Genomic DNA, 24091 nt, shown 5'->3' on the forward strand with positions numbered 1-24091 from the left:
CAGTTTACAGCAATATAAAGAACAAAAACAAACAGTAAATCATAAAAAGTTAAAAACAAGTTTAGAACAACAAAACAAAAGAAACATCAGAAGACCATTGTAGGAGATGTACTCTTATGATAATTGTTTGCATTGGCCTGGGTTATAAAGGCAACTATAGCCAATAATCTGTATTGTACGCTGCATTTTGGACCAGTTGAAGTCATCTTCAAGGGCAGCCCCACATTGAGCACATTACAATCCAATCTAGACATTACCAGAGAATGGAGAACCATGCCCAAGTCATCTCTGTCCAAAAAGGTCTGTAGCTAATGGAATACCTGTAGGGAGAAACAAGCACACCTAGCCACTGGGGCAACCTGGGCCTCAAGTGACAATGTTGGGTCCAGGAGTACCTCCAAGCCACAAACTTGCTCCTTCCAGGGGAATGCCATTGCTAGAACAGGCTGTCCTCGCACCTCCTGGATTTGAGAACTTGGGACACATACCACTTCTTTCTTTTCAGGATTCTGTTTCAATTTGTTGGTCCACATCCATCCCATCACTGCCTCCAAGAGCCTACCCAGCACCTCAGCCACATCCCCTGATTCAAATGGAGCAGAGAGATAGAACTGGGTGTCATCTGCATATTGGTGACACTTCACCCCAAAATTCCTAACCACAGCTTCCAGCTGCTTCATATGGATGTTCAGTAGTGTGGGAGACAAGATGGAAGTCTGTGGAACACCACAAGAAAGCTTCCATGGTGTTGAACAGTGGCCTTCCATAACTACATTCTGAAAATGGCCCTGAAGGTAGCAACAGAACCATAGAAGTACAACCCCAGCCTCCTTGAGCCGCCCCAGAAGGATACCACAGTCACCACCAAGAAGTCAAGAAGAATGAACAGTTTCACATTTAATCAACCAGGGTGACCAAGGCAGTTTCAGTGGTATGACCAGGCCTGAAGCCTGACTGAAATGGATCCAGATATTCCGTTTCTTCCAAGCATGCCTGAAACTGGACTGCTGCCACCCTCTCGAGCACCTTGCTCCAAAAAAGGGGTTATTAGTCACTGACAATAGTTATTGTCTGGGTCCAGGGAGGTATTCTTCAAGGCAGGTGGTATTTGCCCATCCTCCAGTGAAGCATTTTTCACTCCCTTAACCCACCCAGTCAATTCCCTCTGGCTACCTTTAGGAAGCCAAGATGGGCAAAGGTCAAGGGGGCAGATGGCCCACCAGACTTCTTCAGGCATCATGTCTACATCCTTAGGCCATAATACAGTGGAGTAGTGTGGGGTGGCACAGGGGCAGTTGCCCCGTGCAAAAAATTGCAAGGGGCATAAATTTTCAACATGCAAACTCTGTCCGTTTCCCTCCCTCCCAACCACCCTCTCTGTATGGCCCCAGGTGCAGGCAACCCATGCTATGCCACTGTCACAATAATCAAAACAGATACAGTACAGATGGAACAGACAGTCACTGGATGCCTCCCTAGGGCTTCTTCTACCTGTGGTGTCCAGTGCTGTCGGAATCTGAGTAATTTTGCCCCTTACATGCCTTGCAAAGTTGTTACAGTAGGCTGCCAAGGGTGTCAGCTGTTCTTCTCAGAGCTATGTGTGCCACATGGCCTGTTATGTACGCCTGATGCTAGCCTGCTGCCCTCAGGTGCACTGTGGAGGATGCTAGCCCACCTCAGCATTGAAGTAAGATCCAACTACTAGTCTGTTTGGCTTCTGTGTGTAGAATAAGAGGGATGGATGGACCATGTTGCCCTTCCCCTCAGGCAGCCCCTATCCCAGAGTGACAGGATGTGAGGCTGCTGTAATAAAAAGGGCTGTGGAACAGGGACAACACATCTTAGGCTCTGAGAAGGATGCACTACCTTCGTTGTGTTTGGAACCCCAACTATATTCAACAGGTTCTGGTTAGGTGCAAAGCAGTGTTTGGAAAGTCATTTAGAGGTGGTTGAGAACCAACTTAATGTGAATTGCATTTGCAAAGCCAAGTAATTAGAGGAGATCAGGTAGAGTTATTCCAGGTCAATAGCTTTTAGAATGCGTTCCTAGGTTCTGGAGTTCTAAATGGGTTTCTCCATGACCAGATCAGAAAATGTGGATAGGCTTCCCGGAAGGGCAGCTTACTTTTACCGATCTTCCACTTCTTTCAGTCTTGAGTGTGTCCTAGGGGGAATAGACCAACCACAAGGGCCTACCTGAATGAACAATTGATTTGCATGCTATGGAGACTCACATCCACTAATGTCTAATACAGCTGGAGAAGCCTGGAGGAGATTTCAAGAACTGGCTTATTTGCTGCTTTTCTTGCCCCATGCTGGTGTGGGAGGAGTGTCACTGCACATACTGATGTATCCTTATTCTGGCTGGCACCTAGCCTTTTTTGAAAGCCTCGCTTACTGTGGGAAAAGCCATTTTGCATACTAGGGAAGAACAGATGTTCCTAGAGCAAGCGAGACACACATTCATGTATCCTTGTTCTAATAACGTTCAGGCATGGCAATCTCTTTAGGACTGAACCTTAATCACTAAAAAGTTATCTCACAAAAAAACTAACTAACAATGTGACATTGCTGCTTGGACCTCAAAACTAGCTTGTGTCACCCTTTTCAGGATTAGTGATAAGGGTGGGTTTTGGTGCTTTTTTGCTAATAAATATTGGGGGCAATATGATTTGTCGATGCAACCCAGATTTAATATTTCAATAGGTGTTGTTCTAAGTGCTGAGATGACAGAATTAGCACATAGAAAGTCTAAAATGATGAATGCAATCAAAGGTAGGTGTACAGTATAGCTGATCATTACCGGATGAGAGTCTAAGGCAGTCAGCGAGCTGATCTGAGGGGGCAGGGCTTCCAACTCATGTCAATATGATGTCAAGGGGAGTCTCACAAATGTCATGAGAATCTTCTTATTAAGATCTCTCTCTCTCTCTCTCCTCCTCCTCCTCCTCCTCCTCCTTAGTATTATTATTACCCTTCATCACTACTCTTTCTCTTTTTGGATATATCTAACTGTCTGCTTCAACAAATGCAACTTGCACAATTCTCTCAAAGACTGATGGTTTATTTAACAGTTCAAATTCTCTCCGTATCTGTCCAGAAGCATTTATGCAGCTTGGTTTCATTATTTGCACAGATTTAAATTGAGGCATTGTGCTGAACAATTTAGGGAAATAATACAGCAGATAGATTATTCCCTGCATGTTTGCTTGTTTGTTTGCATTTGAAATTAAGAAAGTACAACTCCATTGAGTTAAATTTTTTACTTTGCAATAGTTAAATGATTTAGGTAATAAAGGGGAGTGGGCCAAATAAAGGAAATACTGGATTTTAATCACTGAAACATGCAAGCAACGCTTTACCTTTCTGCTTCTGTAGACCATAATTGCTGCAGTCTAGACATGGGAACAGATGCATTGTAGAGCTTTATTACATCTGACGTTTGCCCTACTATGATAGTCTAATTATTTAGAAAATATAACCCTGCCTAAATTATTTCTAATTTGAATAATGCAAATATATAGATTCACTGTATTTTATCAAATGATAACTGTGAATAAGAAAACATATCAGTGTTTTTGTGGGGGGAACTGAAATCTATAGTGACCAAACTATTTAAATGTACTAACATTTTCTTTTCTTTTCTGCATGCTAATTAGATGGTAGCTATTTTCCTAGCTATGAAAAGGAACCTTAACTCCATCTTATGTAGAGCTATTCGTAGTCCAGGAAAATCTTTTAAAAGAAAAGTTTATTTATGATTACAAAAATTAAATCCTTCTGAAAATAACATGAGATTTCACACCCAACTATTGAATATCTAATTTAGTTTTTTTAAAAAATGGTTTTGGATACTGTTGATTTATATTGTTTTACAAGAATGGTGCTTTATCCTAAATCTGGTAATAAAATACAACACTCACTTCATATTTTCGCTGGGAGATGAGATTATGAATTATCAACAAAGGTTACCCAATCAATATAAATGATTCAGTAAACTTAGATCTTTCCAAAACACAGTTTTGAATTCATTTTCTACAGAGATGCAAATCCCCTTGCCTAACTTTTCGCAGCATTTAAATAAAGAAATAATGTAGCTGTGACTTTAAAATAATAATAATAATAATAATAATAATAATAATAATAATAATGTAACAAGTTTACTTGAAAGGTATGGCCAAAACCAGCATCATTTGAGTGGCTTTCATGGAAAAAAAATTAATAGTAACCAGTTTCTTCCCCTTAACTAGAGGCAGAAAAAAGCATGGTACTGAAATTATTTAAATTGACTCAGCCTTTTAAGCAAGTAAACACATTTTAACTAGTATTTTTCCTATTCCCTCCATTCATGCCTACTATAGAAATTAGCCTTCACTCTTCCTTCACTTACACATGGATACACACACTTGCATGAACACAAGAAAAATTTCTTTTCTCCTGTCAGCATTCCTACCCAACAATAGTTAGATTAGTGGAAATGAGGGCCTCCTCAGAGAAAGGGCATTCAGCCACAGAAGGCTCCCTGCAGGAACAGCTGGTAGGGGTTAATGGCTGCTGAACCTCACAGCTAGGGCCTATTCTCTATTGTGTGTTCAACTCCTGGGAAGGAGGGAGACTTGTGACAGCTTCTGGGGTGTGGAGGATCAGAGGTGTAGCAGTTAGGTCACAGAGGTAGTGTTCAGAGGAAAAGGCTAACCTTGGATTGGAAGAAAAATGAACTCTGAAATAGCAATGGCAAAGGCTGAAGTCTGCGGAAAATTGTACACAAACTGCCACCGAGGAAGCCACAAAGCATTATTTAGCAGCATGCCTTATAACCTTTTTGAATTCATATTGCAGTTGTTTAAAAAAGAGAGAGAGAGAGAAGAAAACCACAATTGAGCAGAGATGTTGGATGAATTATTCATCACTTGGAAGTGGACGGAGTCCAAATCGCAGCCACACACACACACACACACACACACACACACACACACACACAGAGGCTAATGCATATTGTTTATATTGGCACCCTAATCTCTTGGTGTTTGGTCCATGGGATTACAGTGTGAATACTGTATCAAACACACCAGCTAGAAAAGCCTGGGTGATCATTTATGAAACAGCATGGTCGGGTTTAAATGAGGAAGGATCAATAAGTATGCCTTTCCCTCCGAAGTTGAGACCTTTTCCACACAACCTTCACCTCAGAACACAAGGAAGGAGCACCGTTTAGGGGGAGACTAAGCGAGAGACAATGGCTCAGCTTGCATGTCAAAGTAAACCACAGTTCCTGGCTTATTGTGAACATGCCTCTGTGGGCTGTTCTGTTCCTCACACTGGAAGGAAACAAACCACAACCCCTAACCTGGTATTACATCTGAACCAGGGATTGTGGTTTGTTTTGCTCCCAGCAAACCATGAACCATAAACCAAGAACAAACCATAGCTACAGATCATGGTTTGTTGGGAGCAGAGGGGAAACTGTGATCCCTGGTTCAGAAGTGGTATTAAACCAGTGATCATAGTTTGTTTCCTGTCAGTATGAGTGGAAAGGAGTAAAACAGGTGAAAGTCACTCATGCAAGGTAAGCCATGGTTTATGGTGCAAAAATAGCCAATGAGAGCTTGAATCTATGTGTAAACTCATATATTATATGACTATTCTTCAAATATTTTATATTTGCATAGGCTTCTTCAGGCTAAACTTAGAAAACTTTTTCCCAGGAAAAGTACATCCACCAAGCTAGACAGAATACCCTGAGTCCCAACCACTGGCTGCATGTACTTCCGGCTCTCCCACTTTTTTTGGGTGGGGTGTTACTCTATTACACTTAAGATTTGGCATATTATTTAGTTTGTTGTTGTTTCCTCCACATCAGTCCACCATTTATCACATCCTAGACATCTGCAAATGCCCGTTTTTAAGTACACTTTATTGTGGTATCATACCTTTTTCTTCTTTTTCTGTCAGTGCAGGAGACTTCTACATTAGAGCTGTTATATGTCACAAAGGCTTAGAAGAACATTTTCTCACCTTTTTAAAAAGCAAGCTCCATGCTAATGCTAATGCTTTGACTGAAAATCCCTGCTGTGTTTATTTAAACCTTTGCCTTTTGGGAAAGAGAGAGAGAGAGAGAGAGAGAGAGAGAGAGAGAGATTGTTCCATGTGGAGTTTTCACCTGCAGCAGGAATCCATGAGATATTTTCATTGAGTGCACAGTGAGTCCATTGGAAATGTGCAGTGCACTCATTAACGTTCCCTCCAGTTTAGATTGCAATGGCTCATTGGAAACCTGAAACTAATGCCTGAGGTTTTTTAGAGGATACTTAAGAGGTGTTGAAGTGTGTCCTGCATTTCAGCACATCTTTGAATCTAGAAGAAAGGGGTTATAACATCATCAATTCCCAGTTTTCAAAATGAAAGGCAAAAATTTAGCAGTTCAAAATGGGAAAACCCTCAGACCTTTGCCCTGCATTTTGGGGGGTCCCTGGGCTAAGTGTGGTAAAGGATTTATATAATGCATTAGAACGTTAGAATGATTTGCAAGCATTTATTAACTAATTTCCACAGTACTCATATCCTAATCCAGTCTCATATCCTCATCCAATCTTGCCCTTGCCTTGCTGCTTTGCCCTGAGGCAACACAATATTTACTGCTGCATCAGAGCAAACGTCAATTGGGTTTTCTCTGGATTGACATTTGCTTCCATTTATCACTAAAGATCAGGTTTTTCTGGGGAAAGCAGCAAGGCAAGGGCAAAACTGTTTCGATCTGTGCCCAAAAACCACACACAAGCAGAAGTGTGGACAAACCTTTAGCTGGGAAAATTGAGATATTTGTAGTCTTAAACTTTAAGAGGCAAGACTTGAAACGTGGCACAGTTCATACTGAGCCAACAGCAGCTGCCACAGACTTCCCACAATTCACCAGCTGCTTGCAGGTTCTCAGAAAGGGAAACAGAACTCTGCATTTGTGAAAGTCTCTAGTTGTTAACATACCACATGCTCTGAAAGTGATAAAGATCCCTGCGTGAGAAGATGCAGATAATTGACTTTCCATGAAAGGAAACGTTTCCACTTTCAGCAGGAAGCTGCCATCCTGTCACTGTAAACCAAGCAGGATTGGGTCTGTTAGCATTTTGCCACACCCAAAAAACTTGGGAGTACAGGAAATGTGGACGTTTGCATAAATAATGTCTAGAATAGAAACAAAATTACAAGTGGGTGTTTTAGTAAGACTGCTGGGCATGTGTTGAGGAAGGTTATGGAGAAACGTTAAAGGGAGGATGTCCAGAGAATCAGGCCTTCGAAATATTCGCTACAGCATGCGTTGTTGTTTTTTTTAAAAAAATCTTAAAATATGGGGAAGGAAATCCCATCCAGGCTTCATCTTTTTAATGTTTTACTTCAGCTATGATAAATTGTTAGGAATTACTACAAACAAGGCTCATTCAACCACAATGGTAGCTAATAATGACAGCGTGATTCACTACCAGTGTTAAAAGATGCCTTTATATTTGCTATTTCCTCTCAGTAAAAGAGAAGGTAAGAATCAAGGCCGTTGCTGACCTTATTGCACCTATATTCAATTGACTAGCAGAAGGATACAAAGGAATCTAAAATTAAAAAGTCAGGAAAATAAAATCCCAGTGACAGACTTTTATATTATGGGGTTGTTACATTTAATAAATTCCTGATCTCCCTGGGGTGCAGCAATTGACTCCTTTAAAAATGTGTTTAAATTGGGTTCCTGAAACAAATTTAGGAGGGGATGTTGTTTACAAAAACCATGATGCTGTTTTTTTAAAAAAAAAAACTGCAGTGCAGGACAGGCAGTCTGCTACACAAGATGTGCGAAGTGAAAGGGTTAAGCTTTTTTCTGACTTTTGGATACAATGAAATTATGACAGGAAGAAAATTGTGCCATTTTAGCATGAAAATGCTTGTACAAATACTGTCGTTCCTTCCTTCTTACTTTCTTTATAATGCCTCTGCGACAGCTAAGATGACAGACACTTGACAGGTATCTGTAAGCATACAACCCAGGCAGCTCATTAAAGTTTTTCTTTCTATGCATCAGCTTTCACAAAGGCAAAAACCCATTAGCATTGACTATTTTGCAGATTAGAAGAATTAAGGGCTTCAAACGTTGGCTTATACTAAGCAATGTCATTTGTGAAGTGATGTTTGCTTTATTATTTCCCTTTCTCTCCCTCTGAAACTAGACTGACATGACTTTAGCTCAACGTAGGGCATAATGTTCAAACCCAAGGACTGGCTCACCGATGAAAGGAAACACATTCCCTTTTTATACATGACTGGAATGGCAAAAAGGGGAGACTTTACATGTACTATTTAGGCTCATTAGAGTCCTGATTATGATAGTTCTCCGGTGTAATCTTTAATCGACTTTGACACTAGATTTGCCCCGTTACAAATCCTGTCATGCAAATTAAGTCATTTGTGTTGTTTGATATGGAAAGATCTGCTATGAAATGAAAGATTAGTTCGCAGATGAGGCACCAGAGACTGATGCCCTTGTGCACCGTGCAACTGATTACAGGGATGAGAGCATCCATTTTTACACTGCTGTTAACATTTAGGAAAGCAGATTAAATTAACAGAGCTTATTTTGCTTCATATACGCGGCTATTCTGCGTAAGATTTCATAACCATTATCATTTTGCTGCACTAAAAAAAGGAGAAAGTGGTCAAGGTGAAATATCAGCATTGCAAAAAATTAATATATAATCTGACACATGCTTCTTCCTCTTTTTTTATATGCCCTTGAATGAGAAGGAATTCTTTCCCTCCTTTTTGGTGATCCAGTATGGCTGAAATTTTGACATCAGCTTCCCAAATTGGAAAGCACAGCAGCCTATATTCTTTTAATTGGTATAAATGTAGAAGTTATAAATATACTTTTGTAAAATATCAGAAGCAGCATCATGACTGGAATACAACCAGCCAATAAAAACACAGTACTATATAACTTTGAATTTTCTTGTTCTTCTTCTTTGAGAGACATTTATTTGTCTTCTATTCTGGTCATACAGCACCACTGCTTTATGACATATGTGTGGTGGGTTATTGTTGCTTTAATTAGTTTAGCTGCATTGGTTCAAAAAATAAAAATAAGACAAGTATTTAAATGCAATTTGTAAGTAATCAAAATGATCGCCACTCTTCATAGGTTGTCTAAACGAACAGAAGTACTAATTATTAGGTATGGAGTGAAAACCAACAATATATATAATAAGGTTCTACTTGGTACCATTCAGTCAGTGAAGACCACCAAGATACAAGCAAAGGGAATAATTGCACCAGGTGTGGTGTCAAGACAGTCCTCTCCAAATATCCTTGACTGGGTTTCTGGGGCTTGAAGAAATCCTCTTACTTCTGTTTAAAACCGTGTTGCTTCTTCTGCCTTTGCAGCCATTTATTTCATGTTATTCGCCACAGGAGCTGGTTAGTTAAGGTTCGGCAAATCGCTTTGTCAGACAAGCTGATGCAGCAAAATACAGTACGGAGGGGTATGACACATAAGGACAGATAACGTGTAGTTACATCAATGGTTTCCATCCTGAATGCACAAGGGAAGGCTGTCATAAGGAATAATCCATTTCCAAAGACTCCATTCCTGTTTTGTAATCAACTGTATGTAAGAACTCCACAAATGTATTTGGTGGTTTGATTGGTTTATTAATTATATATATATATATATATATATATATATATATATATATACACACACACACACATACTAAGGAAAAAGTAATAGCAATAACAGGGGAAATAAATGTAAAACCTTGAAAATTTACAGGTGGAATAAAGACAATAATGAGGGCACAAAACGTATAGCAAAAGAAGTAAGAAAGATCCAGGACATATAAAAAAATAGTTTGATATGGTCATACCAGAACAATCATATGAAGACAGAACATTTTACTAAAACAAGTTTGGGTTGGCTTAGGCTATGAATGGATGCTAGTTCTCAGAGAAATTGTCGATATACTTTTGCTCAACGCCAACATGAATTTCTTCCATCTGCAACTAATTCCATACAGATAATTCCCAGAGTCCTTGATGCCATCAGGCATATGGTGACTAATATGGCAAAGCTTGCAAATAATCTAGATTGTCCTAAAAAAGTAAAGTCAGTCTTAGATTTGGAAAACAGGTCCATTTAAGATGGAGCCAACTGCTTCAAAACTAGTGACCAGTAGCTTTCAGCCATCTCACAAGCCCACTGCATATGTAGCAAGGTGCCAATCTCATTGCCACATCTCTAGCACTTAGAGTTAATCCTGTATCCAGAAGGGCAGTCATGTTAGTGTTCTTCAGTTTAGGAAACAATAACCTGGAAAACAAAGGATTGTATCCAATGCTAGTCCTACACAGAGTAGACCCATTGAACTTACTGGACCTGTTAGACATGCTCATTAATAGGTCAGTGAGTTTATTCTGAATAACGCAAGCATTGGACACAACCCATTGTGAGCTATCTTCCAAAAGACCAAATATTTCTCAATATTCCACAGCTCTTTTTTCCCTTTAAAAATATGAAAACACCAAATAGTTTTACAGAATACTGTTTATTGGTAACATTCAGATGCTCTCCTTGGTAACAAGGGCTTGAGTATATTATGTGTTTTCCATTATACATTTATATATGTGAATGTATTAAAATATAATACAATATGTACAAACATAACCAGTCAAAATGTCATTCCACACCTAAAGAAATTACAGATATACAACTTATATATTACAAGTCAAATCACAAAGACTAAAGATGCTACTGTAATACAGGCTTCTTTCAAGCAAGTATCCATTCTTGTAACTTTGCCTTGCTTGAAAAGGATACACATGGTTTGTTTTCCGCATTATATTAAAGAAACACAATTTGTAATTGGCAATAATATGTTAGTAGATTTTCACATCCCCAGTGAAAAGGGTGGCATTTTCCATGATATCATTAATGACAACATGGAGGTGACACTGCATGTAACAAGTATCCACTGACATTTCCATTGTGATTATTTTCCATCACTGACAATGTTTTTCTACCTAAATCCTAACTGTTCCATATATAAATGCATTTCAGGTGAGAGCCGTAGACCTGACATAGCCCTGTGGGAGACAGGAAGAAGGCTAATAAGGAAAGAGCAAGGAAAAGACTTACAATAGGTTAGGTGGCTGACATAAGAACTCATAAACCACAAAATTTATAATATTTATTCATGGAAAAATAGTCATAACCAAATGTGTCCTTAGTGTGCTTTCTTGAGAACATGACAACTCTCAATGCTAATTTTGCTATTTTGAGTGCAGTCCTGTGGAAGTTTTTCTTGTGTGTGAGCCCAGCAGAAATCAGTCAGACTTGCATACCTGTAAAAGATCTCAGGACACACGTCTTTAGGCTGTGATCATGACATTGTTAGAATTCCTGCTCCATGATTGCAGTCATGGGATTGTTGTCTTTCACATGACGGTATATGTTTTGACTCCACAGAGTGGGAAGTGACGGAAACAGGATGTTGGTGTTACTGTGTTCCGTGAAGTGGGACTATTGTCCTTTGTTCTTTTTCTCCTTGCTGTCTGATGCTAGAGAGAGAGGGAGCCATGTTGCAGTGTTCCGTGTGTGTTTATATGTAAATAAAATAGATTAGCCAAAATGCTGCGTTGCTGAGATCTGTTACGCAAGTTGCACAAACTCTGCAGATTCCTAAGTGTGCCGGTGTCGGTTGGCATCAGTCGCTGTGATGTTCGGGCAGAAGAAAGCGCTTGAAGCACCCGAACGATCGACCAGGAGGGAGGGAACATTCCAGTCAGGCATGTGTCTCTGCCAGGGTCCTACTCGAGTGTAGGCTGAGCTCCTGACGGATATTACATAAGGAAGAAAAGAAAGGGGGAAACTCAGAGGTGCGCAAGAAATGGTGGTTTATTGCAGTCTGATGTGTTTCAAAGACGAATCCTCAAGAAGAGAGAGAAACCACTTTAAACAGCCATAACACTAGTTTCCAAAATAGCTCAATGGTAAGTAGAGGGACGCAGGTGGCGCTGTGGGTTAAACCACAGAGCCTAGGACTTGCCAATCAAAAGGTCGGCGGCTCTAATCCCCGCGACGGGGTGAGCTCCCGTTGCCCGGTCCCTGCTCCAGCCAACCTAGCAGTTCGAAAGCACGTCAAAGTGCAAGTAGATAAATAGGTACCGCTCCGGCGGGAAGGTAAACGGCGTTTCCATGTGCTGCTCTGGTTCGCCAGAAGCGGCTTAGTCATGCTGGCCACATGACTGTCTGAGGACAAACGCCGGCTCCCTCGGCCAATAAAGCGAGATGAGCGCCGCAACCCCAGAGTCGGTCACGACTGGACCTAATGGTCAGGGGTCCCTTTACCTTTAAGTAGGTTTAGTGATGACAGTGGGGAAAGACTTCAGCACATAGGCATGACGTTCCCTCTGGGCTATATGGCAAGTCATTGAAGCAGAGAAAGTAGCCCTTTTCCATTGTTTCAAGTCTTGCCTCTGACCTAGGCATGTTCATTATAAATATGTCTCTTGAGAGCTCACTCCCTTCAATGTGACTGTAAACCAAGGAACTGCAGGGTTGAGGACCACCACACAGAGAGAGTTCTCTACAATACAGGTAACTTGAAATTACATGCAGTGGCGTAGCGTGGGGGGTGAAGGGGGGCCGGCCGCACCGGGCACAACATCTGGGGGTTAGGGTTAGGGGGCGCAAATCCACGGGTTAGGGGGCGCAAATTACTTGCCTTGCCCTGGGTGCTGACAACCCACGCTACGCCACTGATTACATGCATTTAAATTATGCTCGTTCAGCTTTATGCACTTGGCAAAAATAAATTAAAACAAAGACAGAAAGGGGAGGAAAGGGGGATGGGCATCTGAGGGGAAAACTTTGGCAATCCCACCCACCACTGAACCCAATGTGTTCTGACTATATGCGATTTTGGTGTTAGTTGGGGGTTGAAACCTAATGCCATTTCCTGAACTTTTCTGCTAGCATGAACAGAACCTCTGAAAATGAGCTAGTGTTTCAGAAGTTTATTTTAGATAATAGTTTCATTTTTTAAAAAATAATAATATTTATTAAGAGTTTAAAGATTACAAAAAGAAAGAAAAATAATTAAACAAATCAATATAATACGATACAAAAACAAAAAGAAAAACACTACATAGAACATTGAATTAACAAAACAAAACAAAAAGAATTAAAAACACTTCCAATATTTTCAATCTTAGCTTTCATTCACTTGTTTCATTGACTTCCTCACACCTCCCTTTTTGTACTCCACTTCAATTAACTGTTTCAGCAATTCCTTTCCATCTTCCTCTGTTTTCTGTCCTATAATTAATCTTAACATATTTTAACCTTGTTTTTTCCTTATAACATTTCTGCTAAAGCCATATAGCTTCATTCCATCATTTTTCTAACATTCATTAATTATTTTAGATAATAGTTTCAGTTGCCCCTGAAAAGAGTCTTCTGCTCAAAATGCATGGGGTCTTAAAAATTGCATTGCTTCTTATGTATCTTTGAGGTTTTTCCTCCCTTTTCTCCCTGGGATTGGTGCCTCTCTATCTTTTCTGTTTCTTGATACTGCTTAAAACCAGTATATTTCTTCTGAGTCTGCCAGCTCATCAAGACCTTTGCCATAATCCAAAGCACCGTCAGAAGTGCAGTATACTAAACACCAGCTTATTCCTGTGCACTTTCTCCATTCACTTCAGTGGAACAAATGCTGGTGTCCCTTGAAGTTTGGTGAGAGTAGAAGTCTGCATATGTAGGGGAGTCTGAGGGATGCATTGGAATAATAATAATAATAATAATAATAATAATAATAATAATACATTTTTTATACCCTGTCCATCTGGTTGGGTTTCCCCAGCCACTCTGGGCAGCTTCCAACAAAAGATAAAAAATACCTTAAAACATCAGTCATTAAACACTTCCCGAAACAGGGCTGCCTTCAGATGCCATCTAAACGTCAGATAGTTGTTTATTTCTTTGACATCTGATGGGAGGGCGTACAGTATACACCAACAGAACTGTAACAACAACAGAAAGAAAAGAAAAAAGCTAATATATGTAATAGCAGATTTGTCACAGTACCATCAGACAAACTCAAATAAAACAACAACAATAATTCCCCCCCCCCCTACCAACTCACTTTTTGTGTGCGAATATATGGAAGTGTGAAACTGGTGTTGCCAAAATGGAAACCTTTTTACTATCTGAGGATACAATGAAATGGTGCCAAACAGTTGCAATGGACTTCAGTCTCCTGCAACAAAAGTACACCATAATTTTAATACAAATGAAAACGGAGATCCTGTACTTTTAGTAGCCACTGGACCATTTATTAGAAGCTCCTCTTACTGCTCATAGCCAGGAAACACATAAATTTTTTCCCATTCAAGAGATCAGGGAATCATCGAAGCATCCCAGAATGGCACCTTTGATCTTTAGTGAGTGACTGTCCCACCATTTCTGGGATTGTGCCTGAGTAATTTTTTTAGTGATAGGATGCTAATATTTGTTTATTTTTAAAATTGGACCTACTCTTTTGATTAACTTTGATATTATGGACCATATCTGCCTAATGAATATAACAGGGTCATCTGTAGCCTATTTTGTATCAAAGAAGACAGTTTAATGATTGAAACAAACACAGATTCTACTCAAGGACTCTGAGGAGGATCATGTATAAAACATATTAACCCAAGAGTTGACAAGGTATTACAAATTTCCCACAACTGATTGAATCCACAGATAATCTTACTATCTCCCTGATAACATTTGCAAAATGAAATTCTTGAGTGCTACCGAAGCCATATTTTTTTACTGAGCCTGTCATCTGGAAATGACATACTATAAAAATGCCAGGGTCCATGAAAAACTAGATATTAGATATATAAAATTATAATAAATGGGAATGAGATACAGATAGCAGAAATTCTTAAGAAGAATAGAAAGACTAAGGTGATGAAGTATGATTGTACTTTTTGTACATACTATTCCGTTGTTTCCTAATTTCCTTTTCTAAATATTGCATCACAGAACTATAAAAAAGTGATTTTTAGTTAATTTCTAAGAATACCATTGAAATTAACAGGATTACATGATAGTAAAATGATGTAGCAGTTGATAAGATGGGCTAACCTGGGTGGAAAGGATGACTAATATAACTGTTTGCACATGTACCTACACTTTCAATCCAGAATGTTTTCTTTATTTAAGATTTATTTAAGACTGTAAATTTCAATTTTATAGTAGCTGTCTCACAATTTGTTCTGTTTTGCAAAATGTCATCTGCCGCCATTCAACATTCTGCAAGGATGAAATAAAGGACACGTGTGTCTCATATTTTCCCCCAGCCTGGAGACAATTTTCTGTCTCAAGCTGCTTGGGGCTGCCTGCATTATAGTAATGGAGTCCATAAAATGTAATAAGCAAAAGGTGTACTTTAATTAGCCAAGTCATGCTTTGAATGAATAAATCATGTAGATGCATCTGCAAGGCTTACACAAGTTTAGCTCATTATAGTAACTGAAGATAGAGTTTGTTGATAACAGAGTGCTCAGTTCTAGCATTGTGATCCAGGTCAATCACTTGACAAACTTTTGTCATGCTCCTGCCCGGGAGGCTGAAACTAACTTGTATGTGGCTTTGTAGGTGGGTAGCTGAATGGATACAGCATTTTACTGCCAAATATTGTTTGCCTAAAGAAAGCAAGGTAATTGGCTGTTGCCTGTTATGAACCACAGAAGAGAACAGAGGTCATGTCTCCCAGCACCCTGAACACACAACATTTCCAAGGATTCTTTGGGGAAAGCCATGATTGTTTAAGCAATATAAGTGTGTTTTAAATGCATTGTGTTGATGTGGTCAGAAATACTAAGAAGGCTTGGAAGAGGACTTTTATTACTACTATCCCCAATTGCCTCTTTTGGCTACTGCTCCTATAACTACTGAGAACCAGGGCCAACCACCTAAGTGAGGAGAGGCACCAATCAGCAGGGTAACTGCAGCCTGTTGCTAGGCAACACTTTGCTACCAGAGGAGGCCTATGTCCCCTGTAGGGATGGAAGGACCAAACGATTTCTGGTTCTCTCAGTTTCTCATTTTTTCCAATCTTAAATTCAACTTCCCCCATTTCGCAGTAATATGTGACTTAATTGCTTATTTTAAATCCTCATGAAATGAGGATTAGATTCTGTTGGAAATGTAAAAAGAAGGATGGGGATTTCTATCATATGTAGTGGACATGTGGCAGGGTAAGATCATTTTGGGAACTAATCTACAATGAACTGAAAAAGATGCCTAAATCTACCTTCCCCAAAAAGCCGGAAGCTTTTCTGCTGGGCTTGATGGGAGAGGAAATTGCAAAGGTAGAGCAAAGACTATTTATGTACACCACAACTGTGGCGAGAACTTTATTAGCCCCAAAGTGGAAGTTACAGGAATTACCAACGATGGAGGAGTGGCAGACAAAGATGATGGATTATGCGGAACTGGCAAAGCGGACCTGCAGAGTTCGAAACCAGGATGAACTAAAATTCCAAAGAGACGGAGTAAATTCACTGACTATATAGATACTAATTGTAGAAGTTTGAAGATGCTAGCAGGATTGAAATAAATCCTATCACGTGGACTTTATAATATAAGATTAAACTGTGAGATATAGATTTGAAAAGGGAAAGCTTGTTGGCGGGATAGAGGGAAATCATAAGCTCAGCAGAGCAGTAGGGAATGAGATTGGTAGGCGTATATTGGAAATTATTGTTTATTATTGTTCAATAAAAATTATATTAAAAAAAGGAAAACCAACCAATATTTTAGTGAAAATTTCTCCTAACAAGCACATTTTTATACACACTTTTAACTAATGTACACATTTTTGCAAGCTGTTTCCCCTAATATAACACATTTTGTATGTTATTTTCACTGATACATTCATTTTCATGCACACTTTCCACTAATATATGCATTTCTGTAGCTGTTAAATGGTATCGACAGTTTGCCCCAGTCAAAAACCTAGCTAATGGCTAGGTTCCTCCAGCTGCCAGCTTAAACCCAAGGAAAGCCTATATACAGCATATTGCAGTGATCCATGTTTGAGGTTACCAGTGCCAGGATCACAGCGGCCAAGCTATTTCAGCCCAGGTACAGCCATAGTTGTCTTACCAACAAAAGCTGGCAAAAGGTACCAGTTTTAATGCTGAGCTAACCTCAGTGGCGTAGCGTGGGGGGTGCAGGGGGGGCCGGCCGCACCGGGCGCAACATCTGGGGGTTAGGGAAATCCACGGGTTAGGGGGCGCAAATCCACGGGTTAGGGGGCGCAAATCCATGGGTTAGGGGGCGCAAATTACTTGCCTTGCCCCGGGTGCTGATAACCCACGCTACGCCACTGGCTAACCTGGTATAAAGGAACCTTCCTGTATTGGTTTGTAGCACTTCTTGGCCTTCTGCCTAAGATCAAGTATCTTAGTATTACCGCCTCTAATATTACTTAATACTGCTGGGTAGTGACATCCACCCTGAGGAATGCCCTCCCATCAGATGTCAAGGAGATACATACTTACACAACTTTTTGAAGATATCTGAAGGCAGCTCTGTATTGGGAAGTTTATAATGTTTGATGTTTTATTATGCTTTTATATTTGTTGGAAGCTGCCCAGAGTGGCTGGGGCAACCCAGGCAGATGGGTGGGGTACAAATAATAAAAGCATTATTATTATTATTATTATTATTATTATTATTAATCTGACACTTGGAAGATTTTTCTCTAGAAAATAGGTGTGGAACTTTTAAGGAGACAATTGCAGTGTTAAGGAGACAATTGCTCCCAGTGTTTAAAAGGAACTTTTAAACCACATTTTTTTGTACATTTTTTTGTACCACAGTTCTTTACTATGTTTTGAGTTTGGAAACAAAAGTTTGATATATTTGTTCTGGATGCCAAAGTCAGGTGTCCTCCTAGACCTTTGTACCACCTTCCCTTCATGTACTTTTACTACGTAACTGCTGAAACAACTTCCATATTTATTTCCACCACCCACCCCAAAACAGCTTTTCTGCTTAGGTATCCACATTTGTTTCTATGGAGGGAAGCAATCTCCATATAAAGTGGTATGGTTTGGCACCTTTATTTAAACGGATGCAGATTTATGCACCTTTGGGCACACAAGACACTTTAGGACATATTATGTATATGTTTTTGCATCTGCCAGCGCTGTATTTATATGGTGTGTATAATATAGTTACACTCATTTCTATATTTCTCTCTCTGCCCCCCCCCCCCGTGGCAATATTCTGCCCCCCCCCCGTTAATATTCTGATACTTGCTACTTTCCCTAAAACTTAGAGAAATTCAGAGTGATGAAAATACCTGGGCACCTTTACTGTAGATTTTGAAACACATAAAAAACACCAACCACAAGATTAACATACCCCATAATTAATTCCTCTCCAATATGTCCTAATTTAACCTTTCAAAGAAACTTTACAAGTATGTGAGCATATAACATTTGCAGCAATTTCCCCCTTGTTTTCCAAATTTATAGCCTCTCACACTTGATCCAAATGTTCTGTTTGTTTGGATCAGTGGGGGATTTCTCTGGGAAGTTTTGTACCATCCCTTAGGGTTTATCAATGTATCTTTAGCTCACAAGACAAGATGATGGTCTTGTGCAAATCAACTTATCACAGATGTGGTTGCATAATAGCACATTTCTTCCTATCACCGTCCGTAAGCTTAAATTCGGGACAGACAGATGGTTGTTTACATTCACTGCCATCTGTTGAGATGCCATTGCGGGCACTGACAACTAGGATTGTCTGTTCATTTGGTTCAGGGGGGAAACAACAAGGGATGAGCAGCACTGGAAATATTTAAAGTGGCACAATGTCACAGCAAAGCATCTTTGTTAGCTTCATGCTGTGTGTGGCATTAGTCTCACCCTGCTTTATTTTTATTTCTTTTGCCTGCTGATAAAGCATCCATCAAAGCTATGAATGACGTGTGACAAAGTAGGTGTAACACAACTATATCCCCCAAACCATTCCAGTCCACATCGGGCATGTGAAACATACTGTACAAACTGCAGAGTGACAAAAATGTTAATGGGAAGGATAAATTTGAAGGAGTGGGGTAAAAATAATTTTGCCGTTCCTTCACAATTATTTGCCATTGAAATAACAAGAAAAGACACATACCATTGAAGACAATGCCACCACCACACTCAAAAATAAAAAATGATCCTGATAACACGTCCTAAGAAGGAGATACCTTTGGGGAGCAGGTGCTGTTCATCTAGGTTCAGGTTATAATATATTTGTGTAAATAAACCATATATCTTAAAGACACCACAGTTTCTGTTGTGCCCCATTTGTCCAAAAGGAAACACAGACCCTGGGTTAAGGTGCTCATGCAACCCCTGGAAACTCACACCACTCATGGCGATTGGGGTGGCATGTTACAATATTTTAGAAGGCAATGTTCTTCCCGCCTACCAGTGCAGGGGCATGGCATGGGTTGCTGGCACCCGGGGGGGGGGGGACAAGTGTTGATGGACTGGACAGAGGTCATTCCCTTCGCCAGCCAGCATCTAGTCAAGGGAGTATCTCCTTGCAAACTAGCCCTGAACTAGGAGCAGAGATAAGGCAGAGAAACGGGAAGCCAGGAGCGCTGCTGTGTCGCCTCACCTTCCTGTCCTAGCAGCAAGGCACTCTGGGCAACACACGTGGCTCTGGCAGTGCTTTCCCACCTTCTTCTTCCTCCCTCCCTCCTTGGTGGGCAGCGGTAGTGGTGGTGTCCTCTCCCTCCCTCCCTCTTGGCTGCCCTAGGAGCACGGCACACACAGCCATGAGGAGAAGGAGGCACCCCCATCGCTCCAACCCTGAACGCCCGGCCTAGGCATGGCTTGCCTACCCGAGGCTCTGGCCTCAATGAGGGAGCCTGTTGTGAGGGCACCTGGTTGCACCCCCTAAGAAATTTGTGCCCAGGGCCAAGCCCCCCCCCCCCCGGGCCCTCCACTCTACGCCACTGTACCAGTGTGACATGATAACCTGCCCCCCCCCCCCACAAAAATACTTTACAGATAGAAAAATTGCTTGGGCGGTATTACATCTGGAGAGGGTATTGTGAGTGCCACACAAAATGGGGGTCCATTGTGATCCTGGGATCATTTCATAGAAGTGAGAGAACCAGATCCCATATGGTCACAGTGTGTTGTTCCCAGTATTACCAGAAAGCTGAAATCTGTGCTGAATTTCAGCTGGAATTTAGTGGCAACTAACTTGTGTGAAGCTGTGAGGACTGCAATTCCAATCGCATGAATTGGGAAATGAGTCCCCCTGAATACTGTGGGATTTATCATAAACACCTATAGAATTGGGCTGTTATGGCTCTATTGTCTGTTGCTCAGATAGATGGTGACATTTTGCTATTTTTCTTTTTAGATAACTGTACCATGCTGGATAAGAGATACTAATGTAAAAACAGAGAGCTGTTCAGAAAATTAGTATTGTTTTTCTTTCCCTCTCTTTCCGTCTCTATATCACATGGAGAGATTTAATTAAATGGCTTGGGCAGAAGCAGACCCATTATTGAGAAACTTCCTCTTGCTTTTAAGTACAGCAGTTAAATCTCCAAGGAAACCGTTTCTATTTGTGACTCCTTTAGTGGTGGAAAAAGTAATTTTTACCTGCGTTTCCTTGGCTGATGTGTCATGACAGATTCCTGAAGACGTCTGCAAATTGATTATTAATCAAGCTTTTCTGTATTTTTAGTTCTCCTGTTCTGTGATCCCAGAGAGTTTTTTTCAACTCTGCTAACACAAAACCCAAACAGAATCCTGCCAAGGGCTGTAGAGGACCCAATATTCATTCCAGAATAGACAATACTGATAAAAACCTAACAACAGTTAAAACAACTATTTCTACAACATTTCTATATCCTTTGTATTGGGTGTATGATTTTAGGGTAAAAAAAAAAGGATCTAATCAATGTGCTTTTAGTAAAGATCCTGTATCAAATCTGAATCTCTTTCTCTTATCCAGTGCTTGTTTTCTAGAAAAATAGGTGCTGGTACTCACCATGAAGTTGTTACAGAAAGTGTCACACTTTTTAAGAGGTGCCGGTACTGCGTGTACTCTTCAGTACCCCCTGAAAAAAAAGCACTGCTCTTATCCATAACATTAAAAATACCGGTATATATCAATGCTTCTTGACACATAAACATTTGTCACAATAGCTTTGCTCAACTCCTATAGTGGAATGAAAGGATTGTCAACTTTTTGTGTGTTTATTTAGGGGAAAGACTTGGGTCTTGCCACTAGGCCAGGGATTAGGTATCTGTAGTTCTCTGCATGATGCTGGATTGTGACCATTGGCGGGGACAGATCTTGGTGATATGGCGCCCTGTGTGAGGCCAAAAATTGATGCCCTTTCCCGCCCTCACCCCACCTTCTCAAAGCCGGGTAAGCATTTGCTCAGCTTTGGGAAGAAGGCAGGACTCTGGGACCCTGACAGAACCCTCACACCTCCTTCCCCGAAGCTGAGCGAGCACTTACAGGGCTTTCAGAAGCCGCCCTCCTTGGCTGTGAGACCAGTGTGGGCAAACTGGTGCTGCTGCACTAAAACTGCCTCTGCCATTGCCCACACTGGGTGGACCTGTTGGGAGCTGTGGTCCAGCAAAATCTGGAGGGTCACAGGTTCCCCACCCCTGCATTATACATTCTCCATCATTCCATAACCCATGAAGTCTCTGAAAATGTGTTTGTTACAGTAGCTCTGGAGGAGGTTTGGACACCCTGGGGGAAAACTATGCTTTAAATCAGTGTTTCCCAACCTTTTTCCAACCATAGCCACCTTCTGACCTTGTTTCCTTCCTGTGGCCCTGCAATGGGTATATCCTAGGAGGGGCAAGGCAGCAGCTGCCCCTCCCCCAAGTAAAAATCAATACAAATCTGAGGCTCTGCCCCCTAACAAAAGCCTGCCCCCTAACAAAAAGCCTGGCTACACCCATGGCCCCCCATCCTACCAGTAGAAAGGTAGCTATTTAAATGTTTTGTTTGTAAATAGAACGTGTTTTATTCATATTTTTTAAATAATTTATACAGAATACAATTACAAAAAATGATAGGAACATAATAAAACGTTGCTGATGCTGAAAAACATAGTACCATGGAGCTGTAAGGGACCTCAAGGGTCATCTTTCTAGGGCAGCCCCCTGCAATGTAGGGAACTCAACTAAAGCATCCATGGCAGATGCCCACCCAACCTCTGCTTAGAAAGCTCCAAGGAAGGAGAGTCCACAACCTCCCAAGGGAGATCCATCTTCCATGTATTATAAAAATCAAACAACACTTATTTGACCCCAGTTATTTGACACAGAGTGGGGAACTGACAGATACAGTCCAAAAGGTGCACAGGGAGAATTTTAAAAAGCAAGTGGTCCTCACTGACCTGCTGCAAAAATATCTTGGTGGGGGTCCTCCTATCTGAAGAGAACATTCTACTTTGGGTAACATGGCAACAGTGATGTAGAAGGCCCTTGGACAGGACAACCTCCATGGGCTCCCTCAGTGAGCTCACTGCCATTATCACCTGCTGCTGCTCTTCCTCGTCATTGCATACAGCCAACTCCCTATACCACCCACCCCCAACTCATAACACTGGGGTGGGGTCACGGCTGTGAATCTCAAGAAGCTGGAAATCTTGACCTTGGGCCTTATTAATCTTTTGACTTCAACTGACCTAAAGCAGCACCCACAGCAATACCCCCTTAGTAACATCAGTAGGATAAAAGTAGTCTGACGTGGTCTGACAAGCTTACAAGCTGCCCCTGAGTACTGTGTATTGCAAAACAAGCAGAGAGGATATACCATTGAAAGAAAGATGGCTATTGCTTTAGAGCCTTCAGCCACTTTATGGCTGTAAGGAGACTCTAGGTGTTTTTCTTTATTATTCATATTATTTAGAAATCCATATACAAGGCATAACATTCATTCACCAGTGGCATTCTTGCATGTAAGACATTTCCTTGAGCAAGACTGACTGACAGCACTAATTAGGTATTTGGAAAGACCCTGTCTCACTTATGATATGTGAAAAGAAAAATACTTCACTTGGAATACGATGACTTGGTTGATTAAGTGATGTTTCTCACACGCACACGCACTTCATTTGCTTGAATCCTAGAATTAAAGGTGCATGCAGCTCATCAAAGCCATGCAATGCAGCAGTTCATTCATGACTCATTTTGTATTTTTCAGCACTAAAATATAGTTGCCTCAGATATTCTTTCAAGCCTGGTCAAAGCTAAGTAATTATTATATTCCATTAATTGCTCTCAAGAGTAATAATTATTATTAAGGCTTCACTTTTATTGAGCTAATTTGCCTCACAATTCTTTTAATCAGGGATAGATTAGTTTTAAACATCCACTGAAATGCATTCATTTCGTAAATTCATTCAAACTTTTCCGTAGTGAGTCCTTTGACCCACCCCAGCTTTCTAAGCACCGATATCAACTCTCAAACGTTTCTTTACTAACCCTTCTGCCGGTTCCCCTTACTGCAAAGAAAAGAATGCAGGCTGCATATACACACAAGCCAATGAAACCACTCTCACCAGTGTGCAGATGATGTCAAAGTGACTCACACTTTTGTGTAGTTACAGATTCAACTTTCATAACCAGTGGTGGCATGTATCCTGTAGTTTGCTATCACACTAATATAGGTAAAAAGGTAAAGGACCCCTGGACGGTAAAGGGCCCCAACTATGGCGTGCGGCGCTCATCTCGCTTCAGGCCAAGGGAGCCAGCGTTTGTCCACAGGCAGCTTTCCAGGTCATGTGGCCAGCATGACTAAACTGCTTCTAGCAAAACGGAACACCCTGATGGAAACCAGAGAGTAAGGAAATGCCGTTTACCTTCCCGCTGCAGTGGTACCTATTTATCTACTTGCACTGGCATGCTTTTGAATTGCTAGGTTGGCAGGAGCTGGGACAGAGCAACGGGAACTCACCCTGTCGCATGGATTCGAACCGCCAACCTTCCGATCAGCAAGCCCAAGAGGCTT

The 24091-nt window shown here is 40.8% G+C and overlaps 1 long non-coding RNA gene across 1 annotated transcript; it reads right to left on the minus strand.

Annotated features, from left to right (window-relative positions):
* Positions 1-13935: 13935 nt before the first annotated feature.
* Positions 13936-15565, minus strand: LOC307199750. Its single transcript, XR_013832157.1, has 3 exons — positions 15126-15565; positions 14175-14288; positions 13936-14052 (listed from the first exon to the last, which is right to left on the minus strand). It is a non-coding gene; the product is annotated as an uncharacterized lncRNA (long non-coding RNA).
* Between the last annotated feature and the right edge of the window lie 8526 nt (positions 15566-24091).

Source organism: Podarcis cretensis (assembly GCF_951804945.1).
Source record: "Podarcis cretensis genome assembly, chromosome: 12".
Taxonomy (NCBI): domain Eukaryota; kingdom Metazoa; phylum Chordata; class Lepidosauria; order Squamata; family Lacertidae; genus Podarcis; species Podarcis cretensis.